A 27,175-nucleotide genomic window follows, 5' to 3' on the forward strand; every position below is an offset into this window, starting at 1 on the left:
TTTTCCTTGTCTTTCAAAAGTTCTTCCTCTTGTCCACTCACCACGGATACCCACATACCTAGACTGACCAACTTCAGACAGTGCCATGAGGCTGTTGAAGGAAATGAGTGACGGGAAAACAGTAGTTTGGCTCGGGACATCTTAGCCAAATGCACGTAGGACTGGCTGAAAGGTGGGCAAACACTTGGCTGCATCCAAAAGTGTATCTGAAAAAATCCCCCAGCCCCTTCCACAAAACTCATTTTCCTTGGCCTTCCATTTCCAAAGCACGGGCAGAAATGACATCAGACAAGACAGTTCACGGGCCTTGGCCCAGCATTTGTCACACGACCGTTCATTCTCCAGTCACCTGGTTCTTTGTGAATGGTAGGTGAGAAGAGTCAAGCAATCAATTTCCCCCAGCGCCACCCACCCCACAGCTTTCTCTTTCTTTGTTGCTTATCTCAAGTTACCCACAAAAGCCAAAAGAGTCAGGAAGAATGAGGCCAAACAGGATCGAAGCAGCCTTACACTCACTAGGTAGTACATAGACTAGGACTGTACAGCAGCTGCTCACGAAAGACCATTTCACCGAGTCCTTTTGTGGACAAGGGAAATCAGGATCATCTTCAGTAGCAGCCAGCATAATTGGTTTCTATCAACCAATAGAGAGTGAAATAATGCCCGTGTTAGTGTAAGAGGGAAAAAGGAAGCAAGTGGTTTTCTCAAGTATTACAATCTGTATGCAACTGCCCCTCATTCAGGTGATTCACGTTAAGGCTGTCTGTATGGCTGGCTGGCTCCCTTCCCAATCTGAAAAGTCACGCTTCATTCCCATGGCATTAGAGCCAAAATCTTTGGCTCTTGCTTACCCTCTTGTGACTAGATGAGCCACGGTCAAGTGAGCATCTCCTTCACGTGCAAAACTAGTGTTTCAACTCCGTAGCTTTCAAGGAAGAGGGGGAAAAATAGCCCTGACAAACCAAATCACATACCTCCTACATGCGGTGGTAGTGGCCCTAGGTCAGGAGCACCCGTAGGCAAACATTTGCAAGGACGGGTGGCTGGCTGTGTTCCTGCAGGGGGGCGAGCGTGAGGAGGCCCTACCCTCCGGAATGGATTTGCAGGACCGGTTGGCCCTTGGGGTGGATGAGCCGAAGTTGTTGCTGCTTGGCCAGCACCTGGTTCTTTCCCCTCGCAGGGAACTGCTGATGCACCGATGGTGCTGCTCTGTAACAAAATCACATAAATCCGACATCACTAACAAGAAAAAAATGCAAAACTCATACACAAATAGTTAGGGACAGAATGCAAAGAAATCCATGATATATAGAGAAAGTGCTCCAGAGAAACATCAGATGGGTTTTAGCGATCGCAACTGTGTGGTGAAGGAACAGAAAGCAGGTTTCGCCAACACAGCAATATTCTGGCTAAGGAGAATGCACAGACACAGGCCAGGAGAACCCCGATGTAGACTACCTAGCACGCTTATCCCGAGAAGGCAAAGAACAAGTGGGCAGCTTACTCCAGATGTGGCTGAGGAACAAACTGAGAAACTCAGGAAAGTAGATTCTCAAAACATTACGCCCAATGATTCCAATGTACATCCGAAGGGGGGAACCAAATGCCCTCTACACTGGTGTACTCCCTGAGAGGTGCTGACTCAGAAAAGAAACAGATTTCTAGAGAAAACAAATGACCAGGGGCATGTCTGTTCTGCAAAAAAAGGAGGGATCACAAAGCTCCCGCACTCACACGGGTAAAATTACACTGTCAGGACTTACCTCCAGTTTGTCTTGGTTAGCTGCCTGGTTGGAGTCTCTCTCGGAATATAGGTTTGGACCTACACATTATCAAAAAGAAAGAAAGAGAAAAAGGAAACCATGAACATCGTGGGTCTTAGCATTTTGTTCTCGGGACGTTTCTGGATCGCAAGGGACACTGTGATATCTCCCACATCCAGGTCGGTGCATAAGCCAGCCTGACACCTGCCTCCTTATCCATGGCCACAAGAACACCCTGAGGCCGCTGGAACTCCTGCAATGCCAAATGCTCTACAGCCAAATGAAGTTGAGGTCTCTGCAGCTGGCACTTAGCAACCCACCTGCTGCAGCAGCATTGAGAAGCTGTCGAGAGAGTAGCACCTCTCTTCTTCCTGCCATTCTGCTCCTGCTTCCTGATTCTTCCTTCAATGAATACTGGCCAACACGAGACCCCACTGGGCAATACGTGTTCCTGGACTCTATGATCGGGAACTGCTCAGCGTCCGAGGACATCCATTCACACATCCCTCCTGGGAATACAACTCTTTGACCCTTCCCTTGCTTTCTCGGCTACTCACTCACACTGCAGCTCACTTGGTGCTCGCACCAAAGTGCTAGCTCTCCGACCTCTCAGCGTCCTCACTTGCTCAATCCTCTCCCGATTCACCAGACTCCACAATCCGTCAGTTCAGCCACTTGCCAACAGCCTTGTCCTAGAAGTCATGTTCATTTTGTACTTGACTGACACCGTGCTAAGCCTAGATCAATCCGGGGCTCACACATCACTTTACCTACACCTGAGCCACTTGGACAGCCAGAAGAGATGGAAAACTAAGAGCCCTCAAACTCCCAGCCCTGGGAAAACACACTCACTCACTCACTCACTCACTCACTCACTCACAACAGCCCACATCAATGACAACTGGAACCTGAACATTTCAACCTGATCATCTCCTTCAACATACTGCCAGCTTCGTAGTGCCTGGCCTTCCATCTGTTGACATGGAAGCAAGGCTCCTCCTCAACAACTGACAACATCCATCCTCCTGAAACGCACCTACACTCGCTATGTGGCCACTGAATGGTGAAGAGTGTGAGATGGCACATTTTGAATGCACAACGTGTCAGATGCTTCATATCCATTAAGTACACACTTCACCAACGTACTAATGGCCACCATGGGGACCACTGGCTGCTGCTCTCTTTTCTAATCCCGCTTCCTGCTTCCAAACCAGGAAAACCAGCAGAGGCGGGCCCAAGGCCAGCGGACCCTGCAAACACACGGCAAACTCGGAACACACTCCTGGTTCCCACCATCACAACGGCCTCGATTTGGCTGTGGTTTGTGTGGAGTCGGGCAGAGGATGCAAGCTCTCTTGGCACTTCTTTTCTCTGTGTGACTCTGCTACCTCTCCCCTAAACAGCAGCTACTCTCTAAAACACAAACAAACACAAGTATCCAGAAACCCAACACGCAGCCCACACACCCCTGCCGCCTCTTCCCTGTAGCCCTGCTTTTCAGGTAAAGAAAAATGAGCCTTACCGAATCCCCGATTTCCTAAACAAATATGCCATGGCTTGTCCAACGATACAGTGTGTGAACGTGCCCACTGCGATGCCATCACCTCTTACGCCATGCCATCGCAGCCATGGGCTCACTGATCCAAGGGTCCAAGATCACCTCTGACCCTCATGCTCACTCTCATAATGATTGTCCGTTAAATCATACAACCGACAGCAACACAACAGAAACCCAATATGGCCACCGGATCTCCGCATGCTTCCCACGCCAATAGACAGCCTTTCCCGAGGGAATCTCTTATCAATGTTTTCCTTGTCTTTCAAAAGTTCTTCCTCTTGTCCACTCACCACGGATACCCACATACCTAGACTGACCAACTTCAGACAGTGCCATGAGGCTGTTGAAGGAAATGAGTGACGGGAAAACAGTAGTTTGGCTCGGGACATCTTAGCCAAATGCACGTAGGACTGGCTGAAAGGTGGGCAAACACTTGGCTGCATCCAAAAGTGTATCTGAAAAAATCCCCCAGCCCCTTCCACAAAACTCATTTTCCTTGGCCTTCCATTTCCAAAGCACGGGCAGAAATGACATCAGACAAGACAGTTCACGGGCCTTGGCCCAGCATTTGTCACACGACCGTTCATTCTCCAGTCACCTGGTTCTTTGTGAATGGTAGGTGAGAAGAGTCAAGCAATCAATTTCCCCCAGCGCCACCCACCCCACAGCTTTCTCTTTCTTTGTTGCTTATCTCAAGTTACCCACAAAAGCCAAAAGAGTCAGGAAGAATGAGGCCAAACAGGATCGAAGCAGCCTTACACTCACTAGGTAGTACATAGACTAGGACTGTACAGCAGCTGCTCACGAAAGACCATTTCACCGAGTCCTTTTGTGGACAAGGGAAATCAGGATCATCTTCAGTAGCAGCCAGCATAATTGGTTTCTATCAACCAATAGAGAGTGAAATAATGCCCGTGTTAGTGTAAGAGGGAAAAAGGAAGCAAGTGGTTTTCTCAAGTATTACAATCTGTATGCAACTGCCCCTCATTCAGGTGATTCACGTTAAGGCTGTCTGTATGGCTGGCTGGCTCCCTTCCCAATCTGAAAAGTCACGCTTCATTCCCATGGCATTAGAGCCAAAATCTTTGGCTCTTGCTTACCCTCTTGTGACTAGATGAGCCACGGTCAAGTGAGCATCTCCTTCACGTGCAAAACTAGTGTTTCAACTCCGTAGCTTTCAAGGAAGAGGGGGAAAAATAGCCCTGACAAACCAAATCACATACCTCCTACATGCGGTGGTAGTGGCCCTAGGTCAGGAGCACCCGTAGGCAAACATTTGCAAGGACGGGTGGCTGGCTGTGTTCCTGCAGGGGGGCGAGCGTGAGGAGGCCCTACCCTCCGGAATGGATTTGCAGGACCGGTTGGCCCTTGGGGTGGATGAGCCGAAGTTGTTGCTGCTTGGCCAGCACCTGGTTCTTTCCCCTCGCAGGGAACTGCTGATGCACTGATGGTGCTGCTCTGTAACAAAATCACATAAATCCGACATCACTAACAAGAAAAAAATGCAAAACTCATACACAAATAGTTAGGGACAGAATGCAAAGAAATCCATGATATATAGAGAAAGTGCTCCAGAGAAACATCAGATGGGTTTTAGCGATCGCAACTGTGTGGTGAAGGAACAGAAAGCAGGTTTCGCCAACACAGCAATATTCTGGCTAAGGAGAATGCACAGACACAGGCCAGGAGAACCCCGATGTAGACTACCTAGCACGCTTATCCCGAGAAGGCAAAGAACAAGTGGGCAGCTTACTCCAGATGTGGCTGAGGAACAAACTGAGAAACTCAGGAAAGTAGATTCTCAAAACATTACGCCCAATGATTCCAATGTACATCCGAAGGGGGGAACCAAATGCCCTCTACACTGGTGTACTCCCTGAGAGGTGCTGACTCAGAAAAGAAACAGATTTCTAGAGAAAACAAATGACCAGGGGCATGTCTGTTCTGCAAAAAAAGGAGGGATCACAAAGCTCCCGCACACACACGGGTAAAATTACACTGTCAGGACTTACCTCCAGTTTGTCTTGGTTAGCTGCCTGGTTGGAGTCTCTCTCGGAATATAGGTTTGGACCTACACATTATCAAAAAGAAAGAAAGAGAAAAAGGAAACCATGAACATCGTGGGTCTTAGCATTTTGTTCTCGGGACGTTTCTGGATCGCAAGGGACACTGTGATATCTCCCACATCCAGGTCGGTGCATAAGCCAGCCTGACACCTGCCTCCTTATCCATGGCCACAAGAACACCCTGAGGCCGCTGGAACTCCTGCAATGCCAAATGCTCTACAGCCAAATGAAGTTGAGGTCTCTGCAGCTGGCACTTAGCAACCCACCTGCTGCAGCAGCATTGAGAAGCTGTCGAGAGAGTAGCACCTCTCTTCTTCCTGCCATTCTGCTCCTGCTTCCTGATTCTTCCTTCAATGAATACTGGCCAACACGAGACCCCACTGGGCAATACGTGTTCCTGGACTCTATGATCGGGAACTGCTCAGCGTCCGAGGACATCCATTCACACATCCCTCCTGGGAATACAACTCTTTGACCCTTCCCTTGCTTTCTCGGCTACTCACTCACACTGCAGCTCACTTGGTGCTCGCACCAAAGTGCTAGCTCTCCGACCTCTCAGCGTCCTCACTTGCTCAATCCTCTCCCGATTCACCAGACTCCACAATCCGTCAGTTCAGCCACTTGCCAACAGCCTTGTCCTAGAAGTCATGTTCATTTTGTACTTGACTGACACCGTGCTAAGCCTAGATCAATCCGGGGCTCACACATCACTTTACCTACACCTGAGCCACTTGGACAGCCAGAAGAGATGGAAAACTAAGAGCCCTCAAACTCCCCGCCCTGGGAAAACACACTCACTCACTCACTCACTCACTCATTCACTCACTCACTCACTCACTCACTCACTCAAACAGCCCACATCAATGACAACTGGAACCTGAACATTTCAACCTGATCATCTCCTTCAACATACTGCCAGCTTCGTAGTGCCTGGCCTTCCATCTGTTGACATGGAAGCAAGGCTCCTCCTCAACAACTGACAACATCCATCCTCCTGAAACGCACCTACACTCGCTATGTGGCCACTGAATGGTGAAGAGTGTGAGATGGCACATTTTGAATGCACAACGTGTCAGATGCTTCATATCCATTAAGTACACACTTCACCAACGTACTAATGGCCACCATGGGGACCACTGGCTGCTGCTCTCTTTTCTAATCCCGCTTCCTGCTTCCAAACCAGGAAAACCAGCAGAGGCGGGCCCAAGGCCAGCGGACCCTGCAAACACACGGCAAACTCGGAACACACTCCTGGTTCCCACCATCACAACGGCCTCGATTTGGCTGTGGTTTGTGTGGAGTCGGGCAGAGGATGCAAGCTCTCTTGGCACTTCTTTTCTCTGTGTGACTCTGCTACCTCTCCCCTAAACAGCAGCTACTCTCTAAAACACAAACACAAGTATCCAGAAACCCAACACGCAGCCCACACACCCCTGCCGCCTCTTCCCTGTAGCCCTGCTTTTCAGGTAAAGAAAAATGAGCCTTACCGAATCCCCGATTTCCTAAACAAATATGCCATGGCTTGTCCAACGATACAGTGTGTGAACGTGCCCACTGCGATGCCATCACCTCTTACGCCATGCCATCGCAGCCATGGGCTCACTGATCCAAGGGTCCAAGATCACCTCTGACCCTCATGCTCACTCTCATAATGATTGTCCGTTAAATCATACAACCGACAGCAACACAACAGAAACCCAATATGGCCACCGGATCTCCGCATGCTTCCCACGCCAATAGACAGCCTTTCCCGAGGGAATCTCTTATCAATGTTTTCCTTGTCTTTCAAAAGTTCTTCCTCTTGTCCACTCACCACGGATACCCACATACCTAGACTGACCAACTTCAGACAGTGCCATGAGGCTGTTGAAGGAAATGAGTGACGGGAAAACAGTAGTTTGGCTCGGGACATCTTAGCCAAATGCACGTAGGACTGGCTGAAAGGTGGGCAAACACTTGGCTGCATCCAAAAGTGTATCTGAAAAAATCCCCCAGCCCCTTCCACAAAACTCATTTTCCTTGGCCTTCCATTTCCAAAGCACGGGCAGAAATGACATCAGACAAGACAGTTCACGGGCCTTGGCCCAGCATTTGTCACACGACCGTTCATTCTCCAGTCACCTGGTTCTTTGTGAATGGTAGGTGAGAAGAGTCAAGCAATCAATTTCCCCCAGCGCCACCCACCCCACAGCTTTCTCTTTCTTTGTTGCTTATCTCAAGTTACCCACAAAAGCCAAAAGAGTCAGGAAGAATGAGGCCAAACAGGATCGAAGCAGCCTTACACTCACTAGGTAGTACATAGACTAGGACTGTACAGCAGCTGCTCACGAAAGACCATTTCACCGAGTCCTTTTGTGGACAAGGGAAATCAGGATCATCTTCAGTAGCAGCCAGCATAATTGGTTTCTATCAACCAATAGAGAGTGAAATAATGCCCGTGTTAGTGTAAGAGGGAAAAAGGAAGCAAGTGGTTTTCTCAAGTATTACAATCTGTATGCAACTGCCCCTCATTCAGGTGATTCACGTTAAGGCTGTCTGTATGGCTGGCTGGCTCCCTTCCCAATCTGAAAAGTCACGCTTCATTCCCATGGCATTAGAGCCAAAATCTTTGGCTCTTGCTTACCCTCTTGTGACTAGATGAGCCACGGTCAAGTGAGCATCTCCTTCACGTGCAAAACTAGTGTTTCAACTCCGTAGCTTTCAAGGAAGAGGGGGAAAAATAGCCCTGACAAACCAAATCACATACCTCCTACATGCGGTGTTAGTGGCCCTAGGTCAGGAGCACCCGTAGGCAAAAATTTGCAAGGACGGGTGGCTGGCTGTGTTCCTGCAGGGGGGCGAGCGTGAGGAGGCCCTACCCTCCGGAATGGATTTGCAGGACCGGTTGGCCCTTGGGGTGGATGAGCCGAAGTTGTTGCTGCTTGGCCAGCACCTGGTTCTTTCCCCTCGCAGGGAACTGCTGATGCACTGATGGTGCTGCTCTGTAACAAAATCACATAAATCCGACATCACTAACAAGAAAAAAATGCAAAACTCATACACAAATAGTTAGGGACAGAATGCAAAGAAATCCATGATATATAGAGAAAGTGCTCCAGAGAAACATCAGATGGGTTTTAGCGATCACAACTGTGTGGTGAAGGAACAGAAAGCAGGTTTCGCCAACACAGCAATATTCTGGCTAAGGAGAATGCACAGACACAGGCCAGGAGAACCCCGATGTAGACTACCTAGCACGCTTATCCCGAGAAGGCAAAGAACAAGTGGGCAGCTTACTCCAGATGTGGCTGAGGAACAAACTGAGAAACTCAGGAAAGTAGATTCTCAAAACATTACGCCCAATGATTCCAATGTACATCCGAAGGGGGGAACCAAATGCCCTCTACACTGGTGTACTCCCTGAGAGGTGCTGACTCAGAAAAGAAACAGATTTCTAGAGAAAACAAATGACCAGGGGCATGTCTGTTCTGCAAAAAAAGGAGGGATCACAAAGCTCCCGCACACACACGGGTAAAATTACACTGTCAGGACTTACCTCCGGTTTGTCTTGGTTAGCTGCCTGGTTGGAGTCTCTCTCGGAATATAGGTTTGGACCTACACATTATCAAAAAGAAAGAAAGAGAAAAAGGAAACCATGAACATCGTGGGTCTTAGCATTTTGTTCTCGGGACGTTTCTGGATCGCAAGGGACACTGTGATATCTCCCACATCCAGGTCGGTGCATAAGCCAGCCTGACACCTGCCTCCTTATCCATGGCCACAAGAACACCCTGAGGCCGCTGGAACTCCTGCAATGCCAAATGCTCTACAGCCAAATGAAGTTGAGGTCTCTGCAGCTGGCACTTAGCAACCCACCTGCTGCAGCAGCATTGAGAAGCTGTCGAGAGAGTAGCACCTCTCTTCTTCCTGCCATTCTGCTCCTGCTTCCTGATTCTTCCTTCAATGAATACTGGCCAACACGAGACCCCACTGGGCAATACGTGTTCCTGGACTCTATGATCGGGAACTGCTCAGCGTCCGAGGACATCCATTCACACATCCCTCCTGGGAATACAACTCTTTGACCCTTCCCTTGCTTTCTCGGCTACTCACTCACACTGCAGCTCACTTGGTGCTCGCACCAAAGTGCTAGCTCTCCGACCTCTCAGCGTCCTCACTTGCTCAATCCTCTCCCGATTCACCAGACTCCACAATCCGTCAGTTCAGCCACTTGCCAACAGCCTTGTCCTAGAAGTCATGTTCATTTTGTACTTGACTGACACCGTGCTAAGCCTAGATCAATCCGGGGCTCACACATCACTTTACCTACACCTGAGCCACTTGGACAGCCAGAAGAGATGGAAAACTAAGAGCCCTCAAACTCCCCGCCCTGGGAAAACACACTCACTCACTCACTCACTCACTCATTCACTCACTCACTCACTCACTCACTCACTCACTCAAACAGCCCACATCAATGACAACTGGAACCTGAACATTTCAACCTGATCATCTCCTTCAACATACTGCCAGCTTCGTAGTGCCTGGCCTTCCATCTGTTGACATGGAAGCAAGGCTCCTCCTCAACAACTGACAACATCCATCCTCCTGAAACGCACCTACACTCGCTATGTGGCCACTGAATGGTGAAGAGTGTGAGATGGCACATTTTGAATGCACAACGTGTCAGATGCTTCATATCCATTAAGTACACACTTCACCAACGTACTAATGGCCACCATGGGGACCACTGGCTGCTGCTCTCTTTTCTAATCCCGCTTCCTGCTTCCAAACCAGGAAAACCAGCAGAGGCGGGCCCAAGGCCAGCGGACCCTGCAAACACACGGCAAACTCGGAACACACTCCTGGTTCCCACCATCACAACGGCCTCGATTTGGCTGTGGTTTGTGTGGAGTCGGGCAGAGGATGCAAGCTCTCTTGGCACTTCTTTTCTCTGTGTGACTCTGCTACCTCTCCCCTAAACAGCAGCTACTCTCTAAAACACAAACACAAGTATCCAGAAACCCAACACGCAGCCCACACACCCCTGCCGCCTCTTCCCTGTAGCCCTGCTTTTCAGGTAAAGAAAAATGAGCCTTACCGAATCCCCGATTTCCTAAACAAATATGCCATGGCTTGTCCAACGATACAGTGTGTGAACGTGCCCACTGCGATGCCATCACCTCTTACGCCATGCCATCGCAGCCATGGGCTCACTGATCCAAGGGTCCAAGATCACCTCTGACCCTCATGCTCACTCTCATAATGATTGTCCGTTAAATCATACAACCGACAGCAACACAACAGAAACCCAATATGGCCACCGGATCTCTGCATGCTTCCCACGCCAATAGACAGCCTTTCCCGAGGGAATCTCTTATCAATGTTTTCCTTGTCTTTCAAAAGTTCTTCCTCTTGTCCACTCACCACGGATACCCACATACCTAGACTGACCAACTTCAGACAGTGCCATGAGGCTGTTGAAGGAAATGAGTGACGGGAAAACAGTAGTTTGGCTCGGGACATCTTAGCCAAATGCACGTAGGACTGGCTGAAAGGTGGGCAAACACTTGGCTGCATCCAAAAGTGTATCTGAAAAAATCCCCCAGCCCCTTCCACAAAACTCATTTTCCTTGGCCTTCCATTTCCAAAGCACGGGCAGAAATGACATCAGACAAGACAGTTCACGGGCCTTGGCCCAGCATTTGTCACACGACCGTTCATTCTCCAGTCACCTGGTTCTTTGTGAATGGTAGGTGAGAAGAGTCAAGCAATCAATTTCCCCCAGCGCCACCCACCCCACAGCTTTCTCTTTCTTTGTTGCTTATCTCAAGTTACCCACAAAAGCCAAAAGAGTCAGGAAGAATGAGGCCAAACAGGATCGAAGCAGCCTTACACTCACTAGGTAGTACATAGACTAGGACTGTACAGCAGCTGCTCACGAAAGACCATTTCACCGAGTCCTTTTGTGGACAAGGGAAATCAGGATCATCTTCAGTAGCAGCCAGCATAATTGGTTTCTATCAACCAATAGAGAGTGAAATAATGCCCGTGTTAGTGTAAGAGGGAAAAAGGAAGCAAGTGGTTTTCTCAAGTATTACAATCTGTATGCAACTGCCCCTCATTCAGGTGATTCACGTTAAGGCTGTCTGTATGGCTGGCTGGCTCCCTTCCCAATCTGAAAAGTCACGCTTCATTCCCATGGCATTAGAGCCAAAATCTTTGGCTCTTGCTTACCCTCTTGTGACTAGATGAGCCACGGTCAAGTGAGCATCTCCTTCACGTGCAAAACTAGTGTTTCAACTCCGTAGCTTTCAAGGAAGAGGGGGAAAAATAGCCCTGACAAACCAAATCACATACCTCCTACATGCGGTGGTAGTGGCCCTAGGTCAGGAGCACCCGTAGGCAAACATTTGCAAGGACGGGTGGCTGGCTGTGTTCCTGCAGGGGGGCGAGCGTGAGGAGGCCCTACCCTCCGGAATGGATTTGCAGGACCGGTTGGCCCTTGGGGTGGATGAGCCGAAGTTGTTGCTGCTTGGCCAGCACCTGGTTCTTTCCCCTCGCAGGGAACTGCTGATGCACCTATGGTGCTGCTCTGTAACAAAATCACATAAATCCGACATCACTAACAAGAAAAAAATGCAAAACTCATACACAAATAGTTAGGGACAGAATGCAAAGAAATCCATGATATATAGAGAAAGTGCTCCAGAGAAACATCAGATGGGTTTTAGCGATCGCAACTGTGTGGTGAAGGAACAGAAAGCAGGTTTCGCCAACACAGCAATATTCTGGCTAAGGAGAATGCACAGACACAGGCCAGGAGAACCCCGATGTAGACTACCTAGCACGCTTATCCCGAGAAGGCAAAGAACAAGTGGGCAGCTTACTCCAGATGTGGCTGAGGAACAAACTGAGAAACTCAGGAAAGTAGATTCTCAAAACATTACGCCCAATGATTCCAATGTACATCCGAAGGGGGGAACCAAATGCCCTCTACACTGGTGTACTCCCTGAGAGGTGCTGACTCAGAAAAGAAACAGATTTCTAGAGAAAACAAATGACCAGGGGCATGTCTGTTCTGCAAAAAAAGGAGGGATCACAAAGCTCCCGCACACACACGGGTAAAATTACACTGTCAGGACTTACCTCCGGTTTGTCTTGGTTAGCTGCCTGGTTGGAGTCTCTCTCGGAATATAGGTTTGGACCTACACATTATTAAAAAGAAAGAAAGAGAAAAAGGAAACCATGAACATCGTGGGTCTTAGCATTTTGTTCTCGGGACGTTTCTGGATCGCAAGGGACACTGTGATATCTCCCACATCCAGGCCGGTGCATAAGCCAGCCTGACACCTGCCTCCTTATCCATGGCCACAAGAACACCCTGAGGCCGCTGGAACTCCTGCAATGCCAAATGCTCTACAGCCAAATGAAGTTGAGGTCTCTGCAGCTGGCACTTAGCAACCCACCTGCTGCAGCAGCATTGAGAAGCTGTCGAGAGAGTAGCACCTCTCTTCTTCCTGCCATTCTGCTCCTGCTTCCTGATTCTTCCTTCAATGAATACTGGCCAACACGAGACCCCACTGGGCAATACGTGTTCCTGGACTCTATGATCGGGAACTGCTCAGCGTCCGAGGACATCCATTCACACATCCCTCCTGGGAATACAACTCTTTGACCCTTCCCTTGCTTTCTCGGCTACTCACTCACACTGCAGCTCACTTGGTGCTCCCACCAAAGTGCTAGCTCTCCGACCTCTCAGCGTCCTCACTTGCTCAATCCTCTCCCGATTCACCAGACTCCACAATCCGTCAGTTCAGCCACTTGCCAACAGCCTTGTCCTAGAAGTCATGTTCATTTTGCACTTGACTGACACCGTGCTAAGCCTAGATCAATCCGGGGCTCACACATCACTTTACCTACACCTGAGCCACTTGGACAGCCAGAAGAGATGGAAAACTAAGAGCCCTCAAACTCCCCGCCCTGGGAAAACACACTCACTCACTCACTCACTCACTCATTCACTCACTCACTCACTCACTCACTCACAACAGCCCACATCAATGACAACTGGAACCTGAACATTTCAACCTGATCATCTCCTTCAACATACTGCCAGCTTCGTAGTGCCTGGCCTTCCATCTGTTGACATGGAAGCAAGGTTCCTCCTCAACAACTGACAACATCCATCCTCCTGAAACGCACCTACACTCGCTATGTGGCCACTGAATGGTGAAGAGTGTGAGATGGCACATTTTGAATGCACAACGTGTCAGATGCTTCATATCCATTAAGTACACACTTCACCAACGTACTAATGGCCACCATGGGGACCACTGGCTGCTGCTCTCTTTTCTAATCCCGCTTCCTGCTTCCAAACCAGGAAAACCAGCAGAGGCGGGCCCAAGGCCAGCGGACCCTGCAAACACACGGCAAACTCGGAACACACTCCTGGTTCCCACCATCACAACGGCCTCGATTTGGCTGTGGTTTGTGTGGAGTCGGGCAGAGGATGCAAGCTCTCTTGGCACTTCTTTTCTCTGTGTGACTCTGCTACCTCTCCCCTAAACAGCAGCTACTCTCTAAAACACAAACAAACACAAGTATCCAGAAACCCAACACGCAGCCCACACACCCCTGCCGCCTCTTCCCTGTAGCCCTGCTTTTCAGGTAAAGAAAAATGAGCCTTACCGAATCCCCGATTTCCTAAACAAATATGCCATGGCTTGTCCAACGATACAGTGTGTGAACGTGCCCACTGCGATGCCATCACCTCTTACGCCATGCCATCGCAGCCATGGGCTCACTGATCCAAGGGTCCAAGATCACCTCTGACCCTCATGCTCACTCTCATAATGATTGTCCGTTAAATCATACAACCGACAGCAACACAACAGAAACCCAATATGGCCACCGGATCTCTGCATGCTTCCCACGCCAATAGACAGCCTTTCCCGAGGGAATCTCTTATCAATGTTTTCCTTGTCTTTCAAAAGTTCTTCCTCTTGTCCACTCACCACGGATACCCACATACCTAGACTGACCAACTTCAGACAGTGCCATGAGGCTGTTGAAGGAAATGAGTGACGGGAAAACAGTAGTTTGGCTCGGGACATCTTAGCCAAATGCACGTAGGACTGGCTGAAAGGTGGGCAAACACTTGGCTGCATCCAAAAGTGTATCTGAAAAAATCCCCCAGCCCCTTCCACAAAACTCATTTTCCTTGGCCTTCCATTTCCAAAGCACGGGCAGAAATGACATCAGACAAGACAGTTCACGGGCCTTGGCCCAGCATTTGTCACACGACCGTTCATTCTCCAGTCACCTGGTTCTTTGTGAATGGTAGGGGAGAAGAGTCAAGCAATCAATTTCCCCCAGCGCCACCCACCCCACAGCTTTCTCTTTGTTTGTTGCTTATCTCAAGTTACCCACAAAAGCCAAGAGAGTCAGGAAGAATGAGGCCAAACAGGATCGAAGCAGCCTTACACTCACTAGATAGTAAATAGACTAGGACTGTACAGCAGCTGCTCACGAAAGACCATTTCACCGAGTCCTTTTGTGGACAAGGGAAATCAGGATCATCTTCAGTAGCAGCCAGCATAATTGGTTTCTATCAACTAATAGAGAGTGAAATAATGCCCGTGTTAGTGTAAGAGGGAAAAAGGAAGCAAGTGGTTTTCTCAAGTATTACAATCTGTATGCAACTGCCCCTCATTCAGGTGATTCACGTTAAGGCTGTCTGTATGGCTGGCTGGCTCCCTTCCCAATCTGAAAAGTCACGCTTCATTCCCATGGCATTAGAGCCAAAATCTTTGGCTCTTGCTTACCCTCTTGTGACTAGATGAGCCACGGTCAAGTGAGCATCTCCTTCACGTGCAAAACTAGTGTTTCAACTCCGTAGCTTTCAAGGAAGAGGGGGAAAAATAGCCCTGACAAACCAAATCACATACCTCCTACACGCGGTGGTAGTGGCCCTAGGTCAGGAGCACCCGTAGGCAAAAATTTGCAAGGACGGGTGGCTGGCTGTGTTCCTGCAGGGGGGCGAGCGTGAGGAGGCCCTACCCTCCGGAATGGATTTGCAGGACCGGTTGGCCCTTGGGGTGGATGAGCCGAAGTTGTTGCTGCTTGGCCAGCACCTGGTTCTTTCCCCTCGCAGGGAACTGCTGATGCACTGATGGTGCTGCTCTGTAACAAAATCACATAAATCCGACATCACTAACAAGAAAAAAATGCAAAACTCATACACAAATAGTTAGGGACAGAATGCAAAGAAATCCATGATATATAGAGAAAGTGCTCCAGAGAAACATCAGATGGGTTTTAGCGATCGCAACTGTGTGGTGAAGGAACAGAAAGCAGGTTTCGCCAACACAGCAATATTCTGGCTAAGGAGAATGCACAGACACAGGCCAGGAGAACCCCGATGTAGACTACCTAGCACGCTTATCCCGAGAAGGCAAAGAACAAGTGGGCAGCTTACTCCAGATGTGGCTGAGGAACAAACTGAGAAACTCAGGAAAGTAGATTCTCAAAACATTACGCCCAATGATTCCAATGTACATCCGAAGGGGGGAACCAAATGCCCTCTACACTGGTGTACTCCCTGAGAGGTGCTGACTCAGAAAAGAAACAGATTTCTAGAGAAAACAAATGACCAGGGGCATGTCTGTTCTGCAAAAAAAGGAGGGATCACAAAGCTCCCGCACACACACGGGTAAAATTACACTGTCAGGACTTACCTCCGGTTTGTCTTGGTTAGCTGCCTGGTTGGAGTCTCTCTCGGAATATAGGTTTGGACCTACACATTATCAAAAAGAAAGAAAGAGAAAAAGGAAACCATGAACATCGTGGGTCTTAGCATTTTGTTCTCGGGACGTTTCTGGATCGCAAGGGACACTGTGATATCTCCCACATCCAGGTCGGTGCATAAGCCAGCCTGACACCTGCCTCCTTATCCATGGCCACAAGAACACCCTGAGGCCGCTGGAACTCCTGCAATGCCAAATGCTCTACAGCCAAATGAAGTTGAGGTCTCTGCAGCTGGCACTTAGCAACCCACCTGCTGCAGCAGCATTGAGAAGCTGTCGAGAGAGTAGCACCTCTCTTCTTCCTGCCATTCTGCTCCTGCTTCCTGATTCTTCCTTCAATGAATACTGGCCAACACGAGACCCCACTGGGCAATACGTGTTCCTGGACTCTATGATCGGGAACTGCTCAGCGTCCGAGGACATCCATTCACACATCCCTCCTGGGAATACAACTCTTTGACCCTTCCCTTGCTTTCTCGGCTACTCACTCACACTGCAGCTCACTTGGTGCTCGCACCAAAGTGCTAGCTCTCCGACCTCTCAGCGTCCTCACTTGCTCAATCCTCTCCCGATTCACCAGACTCCACAATCCGTCAGTTCAGCCACTTGCCAACAGCCTTGTCCTAGAAGTCATGTTCATTTTGTACTTGACTGACACCGTGCTAAGCCTAGATCAATCCGGGGCTCACACATCACTTTACCTACACCTGAGCCACTTGGACAGCCAGAAGAGATGGAAAACTAAGAGCCCTCAAACTCCCTGCCCTGGGAAAACACACTCACTCACTCACTCACTCATTCACTCACTCACTCACTCACTCACTCACAACAGCCCACATCAATGACAACTGGAACCTGAACATTTCAACCTGATCATCTCCTTCAACATACTGCCAGCTTCGTAGTGCCTGGCCTTCCATCTGTTGACATGGAAGCAAGGTTCCTCCTCAACAACTGACAACATCCATCCTCCTGAAACGCACCTACACTCGCTATGTGGCCACTGAATGGTGAAGAGTGTGAGATGGCACATTTTGAATGCACAACGTGTCAGATGCTTCATATCCATTAAGTACACACTTCACCAACGTACTAATGGCCACCATGGGGACCACTGGCTGCTGCTCTCTTTTCTAATCCCGCTTCCTGCTTCCAAACCAGGAAAACCAGCAGAGGCGGGCCCAAGGCCAGCGGACCCTGCAAACACACGGCAAACTCGGAACACACTCCTGGTTCCCACCATCACAACGGCCTCGATTTGGCTGTGGTTTGTGTGGAGTCGGGCAGAGGATGCAAGCTCTCTTGGCACTTCTTTTCTCTGTGTGACTCTGCTACCTCTCCCCTAAACAGCAGCTACTCTCTAAAACACAAACAAACACAAGTATCCAGAAAACCAACACGCAGCCCACACACCCCTGCCGCCTCTTCCCTGTAGCCCTGCTTTTCAGGTAAAGAAAAATGAGCCTTACCGAATCCCCGATTTCCTAAACAAATATGCCATGGCTTGTCCAACGATACAGTGTGTGAACGTGCCCACTGCGATGCCATCACCTCTTACGCCATGCCATCGCAGCCATGGGCTCACTGATCCAAGGGTCCAAGATCACCTCTGACCCTCATGCTCACTCTCATAATGATTGTCCGTTAAATCATACAACCGACAGCAACACAACAGAAACCCAATATGGCCACCGGATCTCTGCATGCTTCCCACGCCAATAGACAGCCTTTCCCGAGGGAATCTCTTATCAATGTTTTCCTTGTCTTTCAAAAGTTCTTCCTCTTGTCCACTCACCACGGATACCCACATACCTAGACTGACCAACTTCAGACAGTGCCATGAGGCTGTTGAAGGAAATGAGTGACGGGAAAACAGTAGTTTGGCTCGGGACATCTTAGCCAAATGCACGTAGGACTGGCTGAAAGGTGGGCAAACACTTGGCTGCATCCAAAAGTGTATCTGAAAAAATCCCCCAGCCCCTTCCACAAAACTCATTTTCCTTGGCCTTCCATTTCCAAAGCACGGGCAGAAATGACATCAGACAAGACAGTTCACGGGCCTTGGCCCAGCATTTGTCACACGACCGTTCATTCTCCAGTCACCTGGTTCTTTGTGAATGGTAGGGGAGAAGAGTCAAGCAATCAATTTCCCCCAGCGCCACCCACCCCACAGCTTTCTCTTTGTTTGTTGCTTATCTCAAGTTACCCACAAAAGCCAAGAGAGTCAGGAAGAATGAGGCCAAACAGGATCGAAGCAGCCATACACTCACTAGATAGTAAATAGACTAGGACTGTACAGCAGCTGCTCACGAAAGACCATTTCACCGAGTCCTTTTGTGGACAAGGGAAATCAGGATCATCTTCAGTAGCAGCCAGCATAATTGGTTTCTATCAACTAATAGAGAGTGAAATAATGCCCGTGTTAGTGTAAGAGGGAAAAAGGAAGCAAGTGGTTTTCTCAAGTATTACAATCTGTATGCAACTGCCCCTCATTCAGGTGATTCACGTTAAGGCTGTCTGTATGGCTGGCTGGCTCCCTTCCCAATCTGAAAAGTCACGCTTCATTCCCATGGCATTAGAGCCAAAATCTTTGGCTCTTGCTTACCCTCTTGTGACTAGATGAGCCACGGTCAAGTGAGCATCTCCTTCACGTGCAAAACTAGTGTTTCAACTCCGTAGCTTTCAAGGAAGAGGGGGAAAAATAGCCCTGACAAACCAAATCACATACCTCCTACACGCGGTGGTAGTGGCCCTAGGTCAGGAGCACCCGTAGGCAAAAATTTGCAAGGACGGGTGGCTGGCTGTGTTCCTGCAGGGGGGCGAGCGTGAGGAGGCCCTACCCTCCGGAATGGATTTGCAGGACCGGTTGGCCCTTGGGGTGGATGAGCCGAAGTTGTTGCTGCTTGGCCAGCACCTGGTTCTTTCCCCTCGCAGGGAACTGCTGATGCACTGATGGTGCTGCTCTGTAACAAAATCACATAAATCCGACATCACTAACAAGAAAAAAATGCAAAACTCATACACAAATAGTTAGGGACAGAATGCAAAGAAATCCATGATATATAGAGAAAGTGCTCCAGAGAAACATCAGATGGGTTTTAGCGATCGCAACTGTGTGGTGAAGGAACAGAAAGCAGGTTTCGCCAACACAGCAATATTCTGGCTAAGGAGAATGCACAGACACAGGCCAGGAGAACCCCGATGTAGACTACCTAGCACGCTTATCCCGAGAAGGCAAAGAACAAGTGGGCAGCTTACTCCAGATGTGGCTGAGGAACAAACTGAGAAACTCAGGAAAGTAGATTCTCAAAACATTACGCCCAATGATTCCAATGTACATCCGAAGGGGGGAACCAAATGCCCTCTACACTGGTGTACTCCCTGAGAGGTGCTGACTCAGAAAAGAAACAGATTTCTAGAGAAAACAAATGACCAGGGGCATGTCTGTTCTGCAAAAAAAGGAGGGATCACAAAGCTCCCGCACACACACGGGTAAAATTACACTGTCAGGACTTACCTCCGGTTTGTCTTGGTTAGCTGCCTGGTTGGAGTCTCTCTCGGAATATAGGTTTGGACCTACACATTATCAAAAAGAAAGAAAGAGAAAAAGGAAACCATGAACATCGTGGGTCTTAGCATTTTGTTCTCGGGACGTTTCTGGATCGCAAGGGACACTGTGATATCTCCCACATCCAGGTCGGTGCATAAGCCAGCCTGACACCTGCCTCCTTATCCATGGCCACAAGAACACCCTGAGGCCGCTGGAACTCCTGCAATGCCAAATGCTCTACAGCCAAATGAAGTTGAGGTCTCTGCAGCTGGCACTTAGCAACCCACCTGCTGCAGCAGCATTGAGAAGCTGTCGAGAGAGTAGCACCTCTCTTCTTCCTGCCATTCTGCTCCTGCTTCCTGATTCTTCCTTCAATGAATACTGGCCAACACGAGACCCCACTGGGCAATACGTGTTCCTGGACTCTATGATCGGGAACTGCTCAGCGTCCGAGGACATCCATTCACACATCCCTCCTGGGAATACAACTCTTTGACCCTTCCCTTGCTTTCTCGGCTACTCACTCACACTGCAGCTCACTTGGTGCTCGCACCAAAGTGCTAGCTCTCCGACCTCTCAGCGTCCTCACTTGCTCAATCCTCTCCCGATTCACCAGACTCCACAATCCGTCAGTTCAGCCACTTGCCAACAGCCTTGTCCTAGAAGTCATGTTCATTTTGTACTTGACTGACACCGTGCTAAGCCTAGATCAATCCGGGGCTCACACATCACTTTACCTACACCTGAGCCACTTGGACAGCCAGAAGAGATGGAAAACTAAGAGCCCTCAAACTCCCCGCCCTGGGAAAACACACTCACTCACTCACTCACTCACTCATTCACTCACTCACTCACTCACTCACTCACAACAGCCCACATCAATGACAACTGGAACCTGAACATTTCAACCTGATCATCTCCTTCAACATACTGCCAGCTTCGTAGTGCCTGGCCTTCCATCTGTTGACATGGAAGCAAGGTTCCTCCTCAACAACTGACAACATCCATCCTCCTGAAACGCACCTACACTCGCTATGTGGCCACTGAATGGTGAAGAGTGTGAGATGGCACATTTTGAATGCACAACGTGTCAGATGCTTCATATCCATTAAGTACACACTTCACCAACGTACTAATGGCCACCATGGGGACCACTGGCTGCTGCTCTCTTTTCTAATCCCGCTTCCTGCTTCCAAACCAGGAAAACCAGCAGAGGCGGGCCCAAGGCCAGCGGACCCTGCAAACACACGGCAAACTCGGAACACACTCCTGGTTCCCACCATCACAACGGCCTCAATTTGGCTGTGGTTTGTGTGGAGTCGGGCATCCTGGTTCCCACCATCACAACGGCCTCGATTTGGCTGTGGTTTGTGTGGAGTCGGGCAGAGGATGCAAGCTCTCTTGGCACTTCTTTTCTCTGTGTGACTCTGCTACCTCTCCCCTAAACAGCAGCTACTCTCTAAAACACAAACAAACACAAGTATCCAGAAAACCAACACGCAGCCCACACACCCCTGCCGCCTCTTCCCTGTAGCCCTGCTTTTCAGGTAAAGAAAAATGAGCCTTACCGAATCCCCGATTTCCTAAACAAATATGCCATGGCTTGTCCAACGATACAGTGTGTGAACGTGCCCACTGCGATGCCATCACCTCTTACGCCATGCCATCGCAGCCATGGGCTCACTGATCCAAGGGTCCAAGATCACCTCTGACCCTCATGCTCACTCTCATAATGATTGTCCGTTAAATCATACAACCGACAGCAACACAACAGAAACCCAATATGGCCACCGGATCTCTGCATGCTTCCCACGCCAATAGACAGCCTTTCCCGAGGGAATCTCTTATCAATGTTTTCCTTGTCTTTCAAAAGTTCTTCCTCTTGTCCACTCACCACGGATACCCACATACCTAGACTGACCAACTTCAGACAGTGCCATGAGGCTGTTGAAGGAAATGAGTGACGGGAAAACAGTAGTTTGGCTCGGGACATCTTAGCCAAATGCACGTAGGACTGGCTGAAAGGTGGGAAAACACTTGGCTGCATCCAAAAGTGTATCTGAAAAAATCCCCCAGCCCCTTCCACAAAACTCATTTTCCTTGGCCTTCCATTTCCAAAGCACGGGCAGAAATGACATCAGACAAGACAGTTCACGGGCCTTGGCCCAGCATTTGTCACACGACCGTTCATTCTCCAGTCACCTGGTTCTTTGTGAATGGTAGGTGAGAAGAGTCAAGCAATCAATTTCCCCCAGCGCCACCCACCCCACAGCTTTCTCTTTGTTTGTTGCTTATCTCAAGTTACCCACAAAAGCCAAGAGAGTCAGGAAGAATGAGGCCAAACAGGATCGAAGCAGCCTTACACTCACTAGATAGTAAATAGACTAGGACTGTACAGCAGCTGCTCACGAAAGACCATTTCACCGAGTCCTTTTGTGGACAAGGGAAATCAGGATCATCTTCAGTAGCAGCCAGCATAATTGGTTTCTATCAACTAATAGAGAGTGAAATAATGCCCGTGTTAGTGTAAGAGGGAAAAAGGAAGCAAGTGGTTTTCTCAAGTATTACAATCTGTATGCAACTGCCCCTCATTCAGGTGATTCGCGTTAAGGCTGTCTGTATGGCTGGCTGGCTCCCTTCCCAATCTGAAAAGTCACGCTTCATTCCCATGGCATTAGAGCCAAAATCTTTGGCTCTTGCTTACCCTCTTGTGACTAGATGAGCCACGGTCAAGTGAGCATCTCCTTCACGTACAAAAGTAGTGTTTCAACTCCGTAGCTTTCAAGGAAGAGGGGGAAAAATAGCCCTGACAAACCAAATCACATACCTCCTACACGCGGTGGTAGTGGCCCTAGGTCAGGAGCACCCGTAGGCAAAAATTTGCAAGGACGGGTGGCTGGCTGTGTTCCTGCAGGGGGGCGAGCGTGAGGAGGCCCTACCCTCCGGAATGGATTTGCAGGACCAGTTGGCCCTTGGGGTGGATGAGCCGAAGTTGTTGCTGCTTGGCCAGCACCTGCTTCTTTCCCCTCGCAGGGAACTGCTGATGCACTTATGGTGCTGCTCTGTAACAAAATCACATAAATCCGACATCACTAACAAGAAAAAAATGCAAAACTCATACACAAATAGTTAGGGACAGAATGCAAAGAAATCCATGATATATAGAGAAAGTGCTCCAGAGAAACATCAGATGGGTTTTAGCGATCGCAACTGTGTGGTGAAGGAACAGAAAGCAGGTTTCGCCAACACAGCAATATTCTGGCTAAGGAGAATGCACAGACACAGGCCAGGAGAACCCCGATGTAGACTACCTAGCACGCTTATCCCGAGAAGGCAAAGAACAAGTGGGCAGCTTACTCCAGATGTGGCTGAGGAACAAACTGAGAAACTCAGGAAAGTAGATTCTCAAAACATTACGCCCAATGATTCCAATGTACATCCGAAGGGGGGAACCAAATGCCCTCTACACTGGTGTACTCCCTGAGAGGTGCTGACTCAGAAAAGAAACAGATTTCTAGAGAAAACAAATGACCAGGGGCATGTCTGTTCTGCAAAAAAAGGAGGGATCACAAAGCTCCCGCACTCACACGGGTAAAATTACACTGTCAGGACTTACCTCCGGTTTGTCTTGGTTAGCTGCCTGGTTGGAGTCTCTCTCGGAATATAGGTTTGGACCTACACATTATCAAAAAGAAAGAAAGAGAAAAAGGAAACCATGAACATCGTGGGTCTTAGCATTTTGTTCTCGGGACGTTTCTGGATCGCAAGGGACACTGTGATATCTCCCACATCCAGGTCGGTGCATAAGCCAGCCTGACACCTGCCTCCTTATCCATGGCCACAAGAACACCCTGAGGCCGCTGGAACTCCTGCAATGCCAAATGCTCTACAGCCAAATGAAGTTGAGGTCTCTGCAGCTGGCACTTAGCAACCCACCTGCTGCAGCAGCATTGAGAAGCTGTCGAGAGAGTAGCACCTCTCTTCTTCCTGCCATTCTGCTCCTGCTTCCTGATTCTTCCTTCAATGAATACTGGCCAACACGAGACCCCACTGGGCAATACGTGTTCCTGGACTCTATGATCGGGAACTGCTCAGCGTCCGAGGACATCCATTCACACATCCCTCCTGGGAATACAACTCTTTGACCCTTCCCTTGCTTTCTCGGCTACTCATTCACACTGCAGCTCACTTGGTGCTCGCACCAAAGTGCTAGCTCTCCGACCTCTCAGCGTCCTCACTTGCTCAATCCTCTCCCGATTCACCAGACTCCACAATCCGTCAGGTCAGCCACTTGCCAACAGCCTTGTCCTAGAAGTCATGTTCATTTTGTACTTGACTGACACCGTGCTAAGCCTAGATCAATCCGGGGCTCACACATCACTTTACCTACACCTGAGCCACTTGGACAGCCAGAAGAGATGGAAAACTAAGAGCCCTCAAACTCCCCGCCCTGGGAAAACACACTCACTCACTCACTCACTCACTCACTCACAACAGCCCACATCAATGACAACTGGAACCTGAACATTTCAACCTGATCATCTCCTTCAACATACTGCCAGCTTCGTAGTGCCTGGCCTTCCATCTGTTGACATGGAAGCAAGGTTCCTCCTCAACAACTGACAACATCCATCCTCCTGAAACGCACCTACACTCGCTATGTGGCCACTGAATGGTGAAGAGTGTGAGATGGCACATTTTGAATGCACAACGTGTCCGATGCTTCATATCCATTAAGTACACACTTCACCAACGTATTAATGGCCACCATGGGGACCACTGGCTGCTGCTCTCTTTTCTAATCCCGCTTCCTGCTTCCAAACCAGGAAAACCAGCAGAGGCGGGCCCAAGGCCAGCGGACCCTGCAAACACACGGCAAATTCGGAACACACTCCTGGTTCCCACCATCACAACGGCCTCGATTTGGCTGTGGTTTGTGTGGAGTCGGGCAGAGGATGCAAGCTCTCTTGGCACTTCTTTTCTCTGTGTGACTCTGCTACCTCTCCCCTAAACAGCAGCTACTCTCTAAAACACAAACAAACACAAGTATCCAGAAACCCAACACGCAGCCCACACACCCCTGCCGCCTCTTCCCTGTAGCCCTGCTTTTCAGGTAAAGAAAAATGAGCCTTACCGAATCCCCGATTTCCTAAACAAATATGCCATGGCTTGTCCAATGATACAGTGTGTGAATGTGCCCACTGCGATGCCATCACCTCTTACGCCATGCCATCGCAGCCATGGCCACACTGATCCAAGGGTCCAAGATCACCTCTGACCCTCATGCTCACTCTCATAATGATTGTCCGTTAAATCATACAACCGACAGCAACACAACAGAAACCCAATATGGCCACCGGATCTCCGCATGCTTCCCACGCCAATAGACAGCCTTTCCCGAGGGAATCTCTTATCAATGTTTTCCTTGTCTTTCAAAAGTTCTTCCTCTTGTCCACTCACCACGGATACCCACATACCTAGACTGACCAACTTCAGACAGCGCCATGAGGCTGTTGAAGGAAATGAGTGACGGGAAAACAGTAGTTTGGCTCGGGACATCTTAGCCAAATGCACGTAGGACTGGCTGAAAGGTGGGCAAACACTTGGCTGCATCCAAAAGTGTATCTGAAAAAATCCCCCAGCCCCTTCCACAAAACTCATTTTCCTTGGCCTTCCATTTCCAAAGCACGGGCAGAAATGACATCAGACAAGACAGTTCACGGGCCTTGGCCCAGCATTTGTCACACGACCGTTCATTCTCCAGTCACCTGGTTCTTTGTGAATGGTAGGGGAGAAGAGTCAAGCAATCAATTTCCCCCAGCGCCACCCACCCCACAGCTTTCTCTTTCTTTGTTGCTTATCTCAAGTTACCCACAAAAGCCAAAAGAGTCAGGAAGAATGAGGCCAAACAGGATCGAAGCAGCCTTACACTCACTAGGTAGTACATAGACTAGGACTGTACAGCAGCTGCTCACAAAAGACCATTTCACCGAGTCCTTTTGTGGACAAGGGAAATCAGGATCATCTTCAGTAGCAGCCAGCATAATTGGTTTCTATCAACTAATAGACAGTGAAATAATGCCCGTGTTAGTGTAAGAGGGAAAAAGGAAGCAAGTGGTTTTCTCAAGTATTACAATCTGTATGCAACTGCCCCTCATTCAGGTGATTCGCGTTAAGGCTGTCTGTATGGCTGGCTGGCTCCCTTCCCAATCTGAAAAGTCACGCTTCATTCCCATGGCATTAGAGCCAAAATCTTTGGCTCTTGCTTACCCTCTTGTGACTAGATGAGCCACGGTCAAGTGAGCATCTCCTTCACGTACAAAAGTAGTGTTTCAACTCCGTAGCTTTCAAGGAAGAGGGGGAAAAATAGCCCTGACAAACCAAATCACATACCTCCTACACGAGGTGGTAGTGGCCCTAGGTCAGGAGCACCCGTAGGCAAAAATTTGCAAGGACGGGTGGCTGGCTGTGTTCCTGCAGGGGGGCGAGCGTGAGGAGGCCCTACCCTCCGGAATGGATTTGCAGGACCGGTTGGCCCTTGGGGTGGATGAGCCGAAGTTGTTGCTGCTTGGCCAGCACCTGGTTCTTTCCCCTCGCAGGGAACTGCTGATGCACTTATGGTGCTGCTCTGTAACAAAATCACATAAATCCGACATCACTAACAAGAAAAAAATGCAAAACTCATACACAAATAGTTAGGGACAGAATGCAAAGAAATCCATGATATATAGAGAAAGTGCTCCAGAGAAACATCAGATGGGTTTTAGCGATCGCAACTGTGTGGTGAAGGAACAGAAAGCAGGTTTCGCCAACACAGCAATATTCTGGCTAAGGAGAATGCACAGACACAGGCCAGGAGAACCCCGATGTAGACTACCTAGCACGCTTATCCCGAGAAGGCAAAGAACAAGTGGGCAGCTTACTCCAGATGTGGCTGAGGAACAAACTGAGAAACTCAGGAAAGTAGATTCTCAAAACATTACGCCCAATGATTCCAATGTACATCCGAAGGGGGGAACCAAATGCCCTCTACACTGGTGTACTCCCTGAGAGGTGCTGACTCAGAAAAGAAACAGATTTCTAGAGAAAACAAATGACCAGGGGCATGTCTGTTCTGCAAAAAAAGGAGGGATCACAAAGCTCCCGCACTCACACGGGTAAAATTACACTGTCAGGACTTACCTCCGGTTTGTCTTGGTTAGCTGCCTGGTTGGAGTCTCTCTCGGAATATAGGTTTGGACCTACACATTATCAAAAAGAAAGAAAGAGAAAAAGGAAACCATGAACATCGTGGGTCTTAGCATTTTGTTCTCGGGACGTTTCTGGATCGCAAGGGACACTGTGATATCTCCCACATCCAGGTCGGTGCATAAGCCAGCCTGACACCTGCCTCCTTATCCATGGCCACAAGAACACCCTGAGGCCGCTGGAACTCCTGCAATGCCAAATGC

This window comes from Ochotona princeps, chromosome 8 (assembly GCF_030435755.1).
Source record: "Ochotona princeps isolate mOchPri1 chromosome 8, mOchPri1.hap1, whole genome shotgun sequence".
Lineage (NCBI taxonomy): Eukaryota > Metazoa > Chordata > Mammalia > Lagomorpha > Ochotonidae > Ochotona > Ochotona princeps.